Consider the following 12710-nt stretch of genomic DNA (forward strand, 5'->3'; position numbering starts at 1 on the left):
TGCTGGGTCTGGGGCCTGGCCCCTCCCGCATTTTGGGCCTGGTTTCTGTTTGCCTGTGGGCAGCCCAGCCAGAGGCAGCGCCCGCCCGCTGGAAGCCACCAGGAGGCTGGGTTTGCTTATCTCTCAAATCTGCCTTCCAGACGGGCACAGGGAGCTCTCTGTTCCTGTCCAACAGACCCCTCCAGGGCCACTTAACATCATCGTTATGTCACGGAAACATTTCCCCTCCCAAGAAAGAGACAGGGGACAAAAGCGCTCCTGGCCAAGTGGGGGTTCACGTCAACGTTTCTGCTTTGGAGACAGAGCAGGCTTTCATTTTTTGTCACATGTGCATGCGTGAGTACACACACACACACACACACGCACCCCACCACCAGCGGCAAAAAGTCCATCTGCCCTTCCAGCAAAACCCAGAACTCTGGTGCACATTCCCCATGCGCTCCTGACTTGTCAGCAGGTGCCTGGGTCAAAGAGCACTAAGGTTTTAGAGCCTGAAGGAAGGACCTGAACAGGAAGTTGAGAGAAAGGGAACGAGAGATAACTAAGCCCCCAGAATTGGTCCTCTTTTTCTGGATTTGTCTGGCTCCCAAATGACAAACTTTGTTCCCTCAACTTCAGAGCCGCCCCCCACCGCCCTCCACTGCCAACTCTCAGCACCGCCTCCCACCGGTTCGATCCTCCTTTGGCCCTCTCCACACCTAACTCTAAGGAAAAAGGATGAAAGGTGAGCCACAGCTCTCCCGGCTTCTCAGGCTGGGCCCTCTCTGCCTGGTCCCGGGAAATCAGCCCACAGGAGGCCCAGGCGCTTCTGCCCAGAGCTCCAGATCCCCTCTCCGGAGACAATGGCTCGGAGAGGGAGGAAGAGCAGCCGCTCGAGCTTTGTGCACAGGGCGGCCCCACAAAACCATTGTCTCGGCAGCAGGACAGACAAAGGTTTGTATCTTCAGCTTCTGTGCCAAGTAGTTCACCCCCGTGGACGAAAACCAACCCTCCGCATTTCCTTCTAATAAACAACGTGATCTGCAATCTGGCCCCAAGCTGAGAATCTGTATCCGTTGTAACAAAAGCCTGCTGGAGCGGATGGAATGGGTTATCTAGTCCCCTTACCTGTCCCAGAACCACCCAAACAGTCCGCCGACAGATAACCACTCACTCCCTGGCTCTTCTCCGAGGTCCCTCTCCAAGCGCTCTCACTCTGACTCCTTTCACACTCAGGAATAGGGAAAAGCTTTCCTTTAATACTTACCAGGTCCCTGGTGGGTAGCAATCATTAACAGCCACACAGGCCGACCAGCCTTAACCCCTTCGGAGCTGGGCTGCCTCCCGCTGGCTGATGGACAGCCCTGGCCCCTCTTCCCAGCCCCGGGCAAAGTGGTAACTCCCACATCGATGCCATCCACCTGAGTAATGCCGGCCTCCCATGCGGAGAGCGCGAGCCCTCTAGTCCCACCCAGGCTGCCCCGCCTGATTGGAGCGCACTGGCAACCTGAGGCGCTTGGCTCTGGCATGGTGCCCAATTGGATGAGCCCACATTATGAAATATTTGCCTAGCAGGCCAATGGAGGAGCCAGGATCTGGGGGAGGGCATGATATTTTTATTTACTCCTGGAGGAGGGAGAACAAAGGTAGTCCTAGCATCCCAAGCCCTGAGATGGGAAGTGAGAGGAAGGGGCTTTCGGGCAGGTGCGCACATCTCTGGCTTCTCTGTCTAGGTAACAGGGCACCATCCGTGAAGACTTCTGGGCATTTCAGCTCCTGGCTGGCTAGCTAGAGCGTTTCTTTCCCTTCATAATTCCCTGCCTCACTCAGGAGTTTGGAGAGTGGAACCAGGAATTGGAAGAGACACCAAGAAAAGAAACACCTTGACAGGCAGAGGGCTGCTTGGACCTACAGTAAGGATGCCAGGCTCGAGTGGTCTTCTTCACAGGTCAGTGCAGCAGAAATTTTTTTTTTTTTTTTTTTGCATGTTTAGAGGATGCAGATGAAAGGTGGGTAGGAATGAGAAGACAAATCCCCTCTTTATCCCTTTTAAAAATAGGCTTCTGATTTGGGGAAATCTAAATCCAGCATGGAAGTATCTACATGTAGGACACATGCAAATCTATGCAGATATGTGCAAATGAGCAGCTCAGGGCTTTTCAGAGGAAGTCCTTGCCAGGATTTTTCTAGCTTGAGCAAGAAACCAGGTAGTCTCAAAACCTTCGGATGCTTATCGGAACATCTTACTAGAGCATAAAGTTATCAGTAGAGAGAACATAAGGAACTCAACCAATATATTTATTGAACATCTCCCACGTGGAAGGCCTTTAGGTATAGTCTATTAGGGTTTTAAAAATATATAGGATACACAAGAGAATGCAGGTGCGGTCCCCGGGCACACCCACCAGTAATACCCCTTCTCTTTTCAGGTCCCAGTGGGTGAGCCGCTGCTCCGTGCCTTGCCAGCCTGGGTCTAGTGCCGGCATCTCCTCCTTATCACCCCTGGTTCCTGTTTGCCTATCAGTAGCCCTGCCGCTGTGGCTCAGGACCCTGGCTGAAAACAGCCCGGGGGGCCTTATCTTATCTCCCGGGCTGCCTTCCCAGTGGCTTGTTGGCTGCCTGGTCCTAGTCTCTTAAAGGGGCTGCACTGCATTCCCACTCAGTCTGGTTGCTAGAACACCCCCAGAAATCTAGCAGAGCACTGCTGGTGGAGGGTCCGATTCATACCATCCCCTCCTCACACACCCTCTCCCAGCTACCTGGCTGCAGGGCTGCTGCTGGAATGACTTACTGACTTTAAACAGGGAAAGATGCTGATGTTGTTACATGCCTCTTTAAATGCTTATCATATCATGCAAATGCCCAGCACCTCGGTATTTCCAGGCTCCTGCTCTGTTAAACTGAGTTTTTAAAAGGGGGGAGGGGCTCAGCATACAAAGTCAATATAGAAAAATCCGTAGTGCCTCTATATACTAGTCGCAAACAATGAAGATTGAAATTTTAAAAACACTATCTCTAATAGGATTAAAAACATGAAATGTTTAAGGAATAATCTTGACAAAAGACGAGGGAGACAGACCTACATACAAAAATTTATAAGACACTGCTGAAAGAAATTAAATAAAATATAAATAAGAAGAGATATATCCACTTTGCTTGGATCTCCAATAGCTAAGTTTATCAATCCTCCTCATATTTTTCTATAGATTGAACACAGTCTTTGGAAGTTCTTTGTAAACACTGGCACACTGATTGGGAAATTCATGGGGAAATGCAAGGGACCTCTAATAACTAAAAATCTTTCAAAAGAAAGTACAAAGTTAGGGGTGCCTGGCTGGCTCGGTAGAGCATTGACTCTTGAACTTGGGGGTTGTGAGTTCAAGTCCCATGTTGGATGTAGAGATCACTTAAAAGTAAAATCTTTAAGAAAAAAAAAAGTACAAAGTTATAAGTCTTAGACTCTCTGACTTCAAGAATTTTCATGAATCTAAAGTAACCAAGACAATGTGGTATTGGCATAAAGATATATATATATATATAGGGCTCCTGGGTGGCTCAGTGGGTTAAAGCCTCTGCCTTCGGCTCAAGTCGTGATCCCAGGGTTCTGGGATCAAGTCCCACATAGGGCTCTCTGCTCAGCAGGGAGCCTGCTTCCTCCTCTCTCTCTCTGCCTGCCTCTCTGCCTACTTGTGATCTCTGTCTGTCAAATAAATAAATAAAATCTTAACAAAAAAAAAGATATATACATATATATACACACACACACACACACACACACACACACACACACACATAAATGGAACAGAACAGAGAATCGAGAAGTAAACCTATGCACATACAGTCATTTGGTTTGCGAGAACAGTATAGAAGCAATTCACTGAGGGAATGACAACCTTCTAATACATGCTACAGGAAAAACAGAGATCCATATACCAAACACGAAACAAAGCCAAAACAAAACAAGCCCCCTGCGGCTACCTTAAAAAATTAACTCAAAATGGACCAAGATCTAAATGTGAGAGCCACAACTATAAGATTTCTAGAAGATAACATAGGAGAAAAATCTTAGTGATTTTCGGCTTGGCAAATTTCTTAAACAACACACAAAATTCACCAACTTTAAAGAAATGATCAATAAATTGGATTTCACCAAAATAGCAAACTGCTCTTCAAAAGAAATTGGTAAGCCATAAACTGAGGGGCTATGTTTGTGAAATATACAACTGATGTAAGATTTTTATCTAGAATGTACAAAGAACTTTTACAACTAAACATGAAGGCGGCAAACAACACAATAAAAAAATATATGAGCAAAAGATTTAAACAGACACCCCGCCAAAGAAGATATACAGTGTCAAATAAAGTACATGAGAAGATGCTCCACGTCATTAGTCATTAGGGAATGCAAATTGAATCCGCAATGAAACAACACTACACCCACCCACCAGAATAGCTAAAATTAAGACTAATCATACCAAGTGTTGACAAGAAGGTAGGTGAATTGGAACTCATCCACTGCTGGTGAGGATGGAAATGGTACATCCACTTTGGAAAAGTTCAGCAGTTTCTTAAAAAGTTAAACATAGAGGGGCGCCTGGGTGGCTCAGTGGGTTAAAGCCTCTGCCTTCCACTCTGGTCATGATCCTAGGGTCCTGGGATCGAGCCCCACATTGGGCTCTCTGCTCAACAGGGAGCCTGCTTCCTCCTCTCTGCCTCTCTGCCTACTTGTGATCTGTCTGTCAAATAAATGAATAAAATCTTAAAAAAAAAAAGTTAAATGTGGAGTTATCATACAATCCATTGTTTCTGAGGTATTTACCCAAAAGAAATTAAAGCATATGTCCATACAAACTTGTTCACAAATGTTCACTGCAGCTTGTTTGCCAGAGCCCCAAACTCCAAAAAAAATAAATAAATAAAAGAATGTCCACGAACAGGTGAATCCAATGCATGTGTTACATCCATACAATGGGTGAAGACTTGGCAATAGAAAGGAGTGAATTATTGATACATACAACAGCACAGACACATCTCAAAATAATTATGCTGAGTGAAAGAAGCCAGACCCCTCAACTAAAAAATGTGTACTGGGGGCGCTTGGGGGACTCAGTGGGTTAAAGCCTCTGCCTTCAGCTCAGGTCATGATCCCAGGGTCCTGGGATCAATGGAGCCCTGCATCGGGCTCTCTGCTTCCCTTCCTCCCTCTCTGTCTGCCTCTCTGCCTAATTGTGATCTCTGTCAAATAAATAAATAAAATCTTTTAAAAAAATGTGTACTTACGATTCCATTATATGAAATTTTAAAATGTGAGCTAACCTGCAGAGGCCGCAGATCAGAGGTGATAGGGAGGGGGGCCAAGAGGGAGGGATTTCTGAGAGGAGGAGAGAAACCAGGGGGTGAATTGTGCTTGTAGTTTCACAAAACACAGCAACTTTTATCCTTTAAACAGATGATGCAGTTTATCTTACATTAATTATAACTCCATAAAGTACAAAAACTTTCATTTGAAATATTAAAACAAAACAGCCCAAAACCTACTCCTGGGTCTACCTGTTCTGTCCACATTGTGATGGGATACAGGCTTTGGGGAAGGGGGAAGAGGCAGGGGCTCCAGCTCTACGAGTGACCCGCTTTAGTCCCACAGAAATGCTGGTTTAAGGGGTGCCTGGGTGGCTCAGTTGGTTAAGCATCTGCCTTTGGCTCAGGTCATGATCCCAGGATCCTGGGATCTAACCCGCATCTCCTCCTCCTTGCTCAGCCGGGAGCCTGCTCCTCCCTCTGCCTGCCTCTCCCCTGGCTTGTGCTCTCTGTCAAATACATAAATAAAAATCTAAAAAAAAAAAAAAAGAAAAGAAAAGAAAAGAAAGAAATGCTGGTTCAAGGCAGGAAGGCGTATGGGCTCTGAATCAGCCTGTGCACCTCTCACGGAGTTAGGTCAAATAATGCGGCAGAGAAAAAAAGAAAATAAAAGAATAATGTAGCAGATCTGAATATGATCTTAATAAAAATAAGGGATTATTTGTCTTATGATAGGAGAGAAAATATGACGTATAACCCTTGATGATTCTCATCGTTATCTTATTTGGATCTTTTATGATTCCATGAGGTAGGCAGAAAAATATTACCACCTCCCATTTTAACAAAACCCCTGAAGTTCCAGGAGATAAAGGGTCCTGGCCAAGATAAGCAACCTGCCCTATGGGAGGGAAGGCTAGACCTTGGTGGGCTCTCTTAACTTCAGTCCTTAGCTCTTTCCTGTTGCCACAGACCTGTCCTTAGTAGGGCTGACCCCCCCCCCCACCTGTGTCCCTCCGCCCTGACTCAGCTCCCAGAACATGGAACGTGGACCAGTGTCGGGGTACTCACCCTGCCTCAGGTGCCTGCTCTTGGGCAGTGGTCAGTTACAGAGCCGGAAGGGACTCCCAGGACGGATGAAAACAGGAGCAGATAGAGGGTCAGAAGAGGATGGATTAAGGGGAACCACGCAGTGTTAAGAGAGAGGAGACTGTTAGAGATGACTGGATCCAAGCATCTAATCAGATCACACGTTTGATGAGAAGGGGGAGGGGGACAACCAAACACCACTCCCAAGGCAGGAAGTCTGGTGGGTGTGGAAGCAGCTGGAAGCTGTTAGAGGGCTTCAGGCCAGAGACCCGGCTGGGCTCCAGGCCTCTGTACCCCACCTCTCCCTCCTCGACTCTCTGTGCCCCGCCCTCCCTCCTCCACCAGTGTGGCCAGGGCACAAGAACAGTGGCTCTCTGGGAGCCCCACCTCTCTCTCTCTCCTTGTCCTGAGGACTGGATGACAGGAGGGAAAAACCACCCTGCAGGGCAAGGGAGCATGAAATGTAAGGGCCATCTAAAAACTCAGTGATCAAAATTGATTAATATTTTATTCATGGAATATGTTTCAAAATAAAAATGTCAAAAAAAGATCCATGATAAATGACGTGTTTTTTTTTTTTTAAGATTTTATTTATTTATTTGACAGAGAGAAATTACAAGTACACTGAGAGGCAGGCAGAGAGAGAGAGAAGGAAGCAGGCTCCCTGCTGAGCAGAGAGCCCGATGTGGGACTCGATCCCAGGACCCTGAGATCATGACCTGAGCCGAAGGAAGCGGCTTAACCCACTGAGCCACCCAGGCGCCCCTAAATGATGTGTTTTAAAGAGAAACCGGATGGGTATTACTAAATTTCCCTGTTGTCTGAGCACTAGGGCTATCTATCCTGTCTTTACTTAAAACTGTTGATACTGTGTTCTTTAAGAAATTGGAGCCCTAGGGGTGCCTGGGTGGCTCAGTGGGTTAAGCTGCTGCCTTCAGCTCAGGTCATGATCTCAGGGTCCTGGGATCGAGCATCGAGCATCGGGCTCTCTGCTCAGCGGGGAGCCTGCTTCTCTTCCTCTCTCTCTGCCTGCCTCTGATCTCTCTCTGTCAAATAAATAAATAAAATCTTTAAAAAAAAAAAAAAAAAGAAAGAAAGAAAGAAAAAGAAAGAAATCGGAGCCCTAATTTGATTTTTTTAAATAGCGCTCTTGATAATTGAGTCTTGTGACACCCCTTCAATGTTGCACCGACCAGGGGACTCCCTGTCCCTCACCTTAGTCAACCCTGCTCCAGGATGAGGCTAGGAGGACCTGGGAGGGAGCTGGGAAGACTGGACAAGGCCCAGAAAGGGCTAGGGAGGGTCCCTGCACTCTTCAAAAAACCTCGAGGCTTGTATAACCAAAAAGAAAAAAAAAAAAAAATGCTGGCGAGTTCTTCTAGATTAGAGGGGAGTAAAGAGACATGGTCCCGGATTTGGATTCTAATGACTTCATTGGGATGACTGGTAAAATTTAAGTGAGGACTGTATGTTAGATACTAGCCCTGCGTCGAGGTTAAGTTCCCTAAATCTGTTCAGCTGTACAGTGGTTATGCAAAAGAATATCCTTGTTTTTAAAAAGAAGGGGAAAAAAGAGGATGCAGAAAGATGGGCCCCTGAGAGCCTCGAGAGCTGCCTGAAGCCCCCGCCCCTCTCGCTCCCGCCCAGCTCTCCTCTGATTCAGGGCAGTCCCAGGATGGAACAGTAGGAAATGGGGTTGGCAGAAAGTCTTGTCCAAAAGATCGGGTATTGGAGGCCTGGCTGGACATTTTCCTCCAGAAACAAGAATTAATTTTGAATTCCCAAATCACTCCTCACCCTCCCCAGGAAGACTTGACAACTGGCAGAGAAACGAAAAGGAAATTCACACCTCCCCAAGCACATTCTCGGCCTCACTTTCAGGGATGGGTACTGGGATCCTGCCTGTGGAGCAGGAACCTGAGAGGTCAGGTAAGTAGCCTGGAGCGACAGGCTCAGGCAGTGAGAGAGCAGGGATTACAGCCCAGGACACAGTCCAAAGCCGGCGCTCGTCCCACTTCATGTTCGTTGTGCAACTTGAAATTCCCTTCTCATGCATCATCCTACAAACTAATCCCTCCGTTTATTTTTACGGAGTTGAATCTGCATCAGTCTTGAGAACTTTGGCTCTGGCGTCAGACTGCCCCCGTTCCAATCCTGGCTCCACCAGGGACTGACTAAGGGGCTCTGGGCGGCTAAGTCGACCTCTCTGTGCCTTCACTGCCCCACCTGTGGAAAGGGGTAATATATGTACCTACCTTGCAGGTTTGTCATGGGATTAAATGAGATCATACAGGTTGGGAATTTAAGAGAGGTGCTGGGAACCTGGTGAATAACCAGTAAATGCCAGAAATCATTCTCATCTATGCCTCTGCCTTGGACAATTCACTCATAGGAAACAATGGCCTAATCTGGACTATAAAGCCCCTTCGCATGTTGCTACCTAAGAATGGATCCTTAATAATAATTCCTAGAGAAGTTCTTCAACAGATGGCACTTAGCGGTTCCTAAATCTCATCTACCGTGCCTTTAAGCCACTATGCACCTCGGCCCAAGTGATCATCTGCAGTGGTCCCTTATTCCCCCATCCTCAGAAGCCAGAATCATCAACACCTGAGAATCACAGGTGGGAGGAGGCCTGCCCCTAGCATACTTTGAACTGGGAGACGGATATTGTTTTCCTGGGTCATCTCACACTGGGAAGTCGAAAAGTAAGTCAGTTCCAGGGACTACACCACTGGGCAGGAGTTAATGGAGAAGATCTAAATTCTAGTGCTTATAGTACTGCACCCATCCAGTGATATAATGCGGGCAAGTGCTTGGCCCTTGGGGCCCACTGGGCAGGACACGGAGAATCACCTTGCCCAGAGCATGAATGAGAGCGACGGAGAGGGACCACGGAGACCAGAGCTCTTCAGGTTCTCTGAGAAAAGGCCCTCTCTCGGGCTAATGTCCCATCAGGAGCCCTGTCCCCATCACAGAGGGTTGGGAGCTAGGGAGGACCCACAGCGCAAGAAGGAGCACAGATCAGCGGATTATTCATCGAAGGTGCTACAGAGAGGCAGGCCAACGGCAGGGTGGCCAAGTCACGTTTAGCCAAGATGGTCTTTCTGTGACAAAGGCAGGGCTGAACCAGGGCAACTTTCTAACTACACACAGACTCTTGAGAAACACACAAGCTTGTGTGGGGATGGGTGGAGCACGGAAGACACCGGGAGGAGCAGGTCTCGAGGACAGGGCTGTGCGAATTCAGTGGCAGCAAGGGAATGAGGGCCGGGTAGTACATGGGTGCACCGGGATGCCAGAGCTGAGCCTGCTCCTGCACGGTCTGAAGCTTATTCAACTGGAAGGGACTTCATCAAGATAAAGGCCATGGATACAAATTAGACAGGGTCTTGGAAGGTAGGGTCTTGCAGCTGAACTGCACGGCTCACGGTAAGCTGGGCCCACACCTGTCCGCATCTCTGAGCATCCAACACATTCACTCACCTGTGCTTGTCTGACCCTTCCTGCCTCCCCTTAGCACGACTTTGCCTTCCCTTTACACGTGCTCTGCCTGCCCTGATACTGCCCACGGCAGACAGCACGAGTCATCGCTCCCATACCTGGAATTACATTCCTCCCTACCTCCATGCAACAGTTATTGGGGTTTTGCGCTATGCTCCAAACCCCCTCCGATGCCCTACACCATCACCACCAGGGACAAAGTCCCGCCCCACCCCACCAGCCCAGCCTTCCCGGGAAGGGCGTTGCAGGGGCCCTCCAAGCTGCCAGCAGGGGTGAAACCACAGCTCTCCCTGCCGCCTGGCCCCTTGCATTCCAGCCCTGCGCCCAGAGTTTGACCTTCTCTGCGGCTGGCTGCAGATGTGTTCTGTGTTACAGAAATAGCCGGGCTCCTGGGCCCCTGCAGGCCCTCCCTCTGCTCCATTCGGAGACACCCCCACCTCCCAGGCTCTAGGGGAGTCAGGCGAGATCAGAGGGAAGTGCTCCGTTCTCCAATACCCTCCCACAGGCCCGTCTCAGAGCAGAGCCAAGCAGGGCCTGCCTCCCCTCTGCTCCTTCCAGCCCCAGGACTTCTGCTCCATGTCTGCCATTACAGCAGATGGAGGGGAGAGGTTTGGCAGAGAAAGGCACGAAGGAGGGTGGATACAAAAAGGGATGTAGCGCCGTGAAAAGAGTATATCACTTGGCACCTGTACAATTCGGCCCTTCTCTGAGGTTCATTTCGATAAAGGGCAGCAACCAGCCAGAAATCCAAATCCCCTATACCCCGGCCCAAATTCCATTCTCTCATGTGAGAGGATGATTTCATAGTCACTGATTCAATCCTAACTTAAACAAGATGGTGGGCATTGGTCCTCCTCCTACGCCCTAGATGGAATGAAGGACAATGGATTCAATTACATTATGAATAACTGGGTTTAGAAATAGTAATGGGCTTTCCGACTGTGAGGTTTTTAGATGCTGACGCCCTGGTGTCTGATGGAACAATAAAATCTTTTATAAAGGACTTCACTAAAAGGATAGAGTGTTACCTGTGGGTAAGATGGGGGACTGACCCGCCTTCTAGGTTCAGGTTCTATGCCTTTCCCACTCACAGGGAATGACACTGATGTCATACCATGCCCTGGGTGCCTTCAGTTGTACTGCTGGCCTACCGACTAGGTACCCACCAGTCCCCATGACCAGGCAGGCCAAGAGATGAACAAGGGAGGTCAGGGGTGTGTCAAGTCTTCAAGCCAAGGTCCTCTAGGCTTGGAGGCCCACGAAGGCCTAACATGTACTAGAAAGTATCCCCCCCTTCATAGAAACTCTCTCCACCCCAACACCCACATAGTCACCATGGTAACAGCTGTGTTCCTAAAGCTGATGCCAGGCTTCCTTACAGGGGTAGCCACCTGGTTTCAACCCAACCCAAACTCTCTCCGGGGCTGGGAACTGGGACTGAGAGAGAAAAGCGATCAGTCCTTCTCCACCGGCATGCCTGAGAGCCGCTGGAGGCCATCTTTTGTACCCTGTACATGGACCATGAAGCTGGGCAGTCTCTCTGCAGTGAAAGGAAAGACTGAAGCCAACACAGGCAGAAGAGCAAACCAGCACCGTACTTGTGGCACTTGGCTTCTTGGTTCTCGTTTGTTCTTGGGATCCAGACATTTCTCTGACCCTTAAAATAAAATCCCCTTTGGGGCTTAAGCTGTCTTGAGTAGCTTCAGAAGCATGTACCCAGAAGTCCTAACTGACACCCGAAAGAGGGGCAAGATGACTTCTGGAAGACCCAGCATCTCATCAGCCCTGTGCAGCTGGTTGACAGGAGGAGAAAAGGAAGGTAAGTGGAGGAAGAAGGAAAGGGATTGGGATCCTTGCCCACGGGGCCGCAGAAAACCAGGCCAACCCGGAGATGAGGCCATCAGAGTGGACAAGGATGAGGGTAAGGGTCAGAGAAAACAGGAAAGTTTGCTACTACTCAGCTTAGAAAAGTTTCTGGGATGTTTAGGAGGGAGCCGGCAACCACAGAGGGGAGCTAAGATCCCCAAGGAAGGCGGCAGGTGACAGAGGGAGGCGGGGAGTTCTGGGCCAACAAACCCGACTCAGCTTTGAGATATGTTCTCAGAGGACAGCCCTTATCCAGGGCAGGAAAAAAAAAAATCTTGTCTTTGTTCTCCTGCATTTTCCAAAGCAAATGTGGGTCTTCTGCTGCCCCAGAGCCTCACAGAGCTCTCAGGCCAAGGGGTCTGATCTGCCCCTTGGGTCTTCTTCAGATAAACTACTTCCCTGGCACCAATACCATGAGCTAATGGTCCCTTTAAGAATTTTTTTTTTTTCCTTTCTGTTCTCTAGTTGGAGAGAAGTTGCTCATCTTGCTGGAGCAGATGTTCCTTGTTCCTATGGCAACAAACTGACCACCCTTCCTAATGGCTATCTTCCTAGTGAAGGACATGGCACAGCCACTCCCTTACCAGAGCAGAGTTTGCTGGTGGCAGGCTCCTCACTGGAACACCATGGACACCTGCGTGCCTGGATTTTAGGAGTTCAGATCTTATCTGACCTAGCAATGGCCCAGGCACCGAAGCTGTCCTCTGACAGCACACAGAAAGTAGAAGGAGGGGCCATTGCCCGCATAACGGACCAATGTCCATCTTTCCAATGAAGGGTTAAAAGCATATGATTCAGCAGATTAAATTAGCACTTCCTTTGACCTTTTTTCACATCGCTAATGAAGACCAGTGAGACCCCCTAATCGAATTCTTATTTCAAGCTGCACATCACTCTCACCCATATCTGGGCTTTGGGATCCTTCCAGAGAGTCCTTCTTGGAAGGCCAGTCCTTACTCGAGGCAAGACTTCTACAG

At 48.7% G+C, this 12710-nt stretch overlaps 1 protein-coding gene and 1 long non-coding RNA gene across 2 annotated transcripts in view; one reads left to right on the forward strand and one right to left on the reverse strand.

Annotated features, from left to right (window-relative positions):
* PLEKHA6 (pleckstrin homology domain containing A6) overlaps positions 1 to 12710 on the reverse strand; it is a 120003-nt gene that overhangs the window by 33889 nt on the left and 73404 nt on the right. The window lies entirely within an intron of this gene.
* On the forward strand, positions 1455 to 3640 carry LOC309849479. The gene is made up of 3 exons (XR_014303716.1): positions 1455 to 1712; positions 1810 to 1927; positions 2409 to 3640. It is a non-coding gene; the product is annotated as an uncharacterized lncRNA (long non-coding RNA).

The sequence above is a fragment of the Mustela nivalis genome (assembly GCF_964662115.1).
Source record: "Mustela nivalis genome assembly, chromosome: 16".
In the NCBI taxonomy this organism is placed as follows: domain Eukaryota; kingdom Metazoa; phylum Chordata; class Mammalia; order Carnivora; family Mustelidae; genus Mustela; species Mustela nivalis.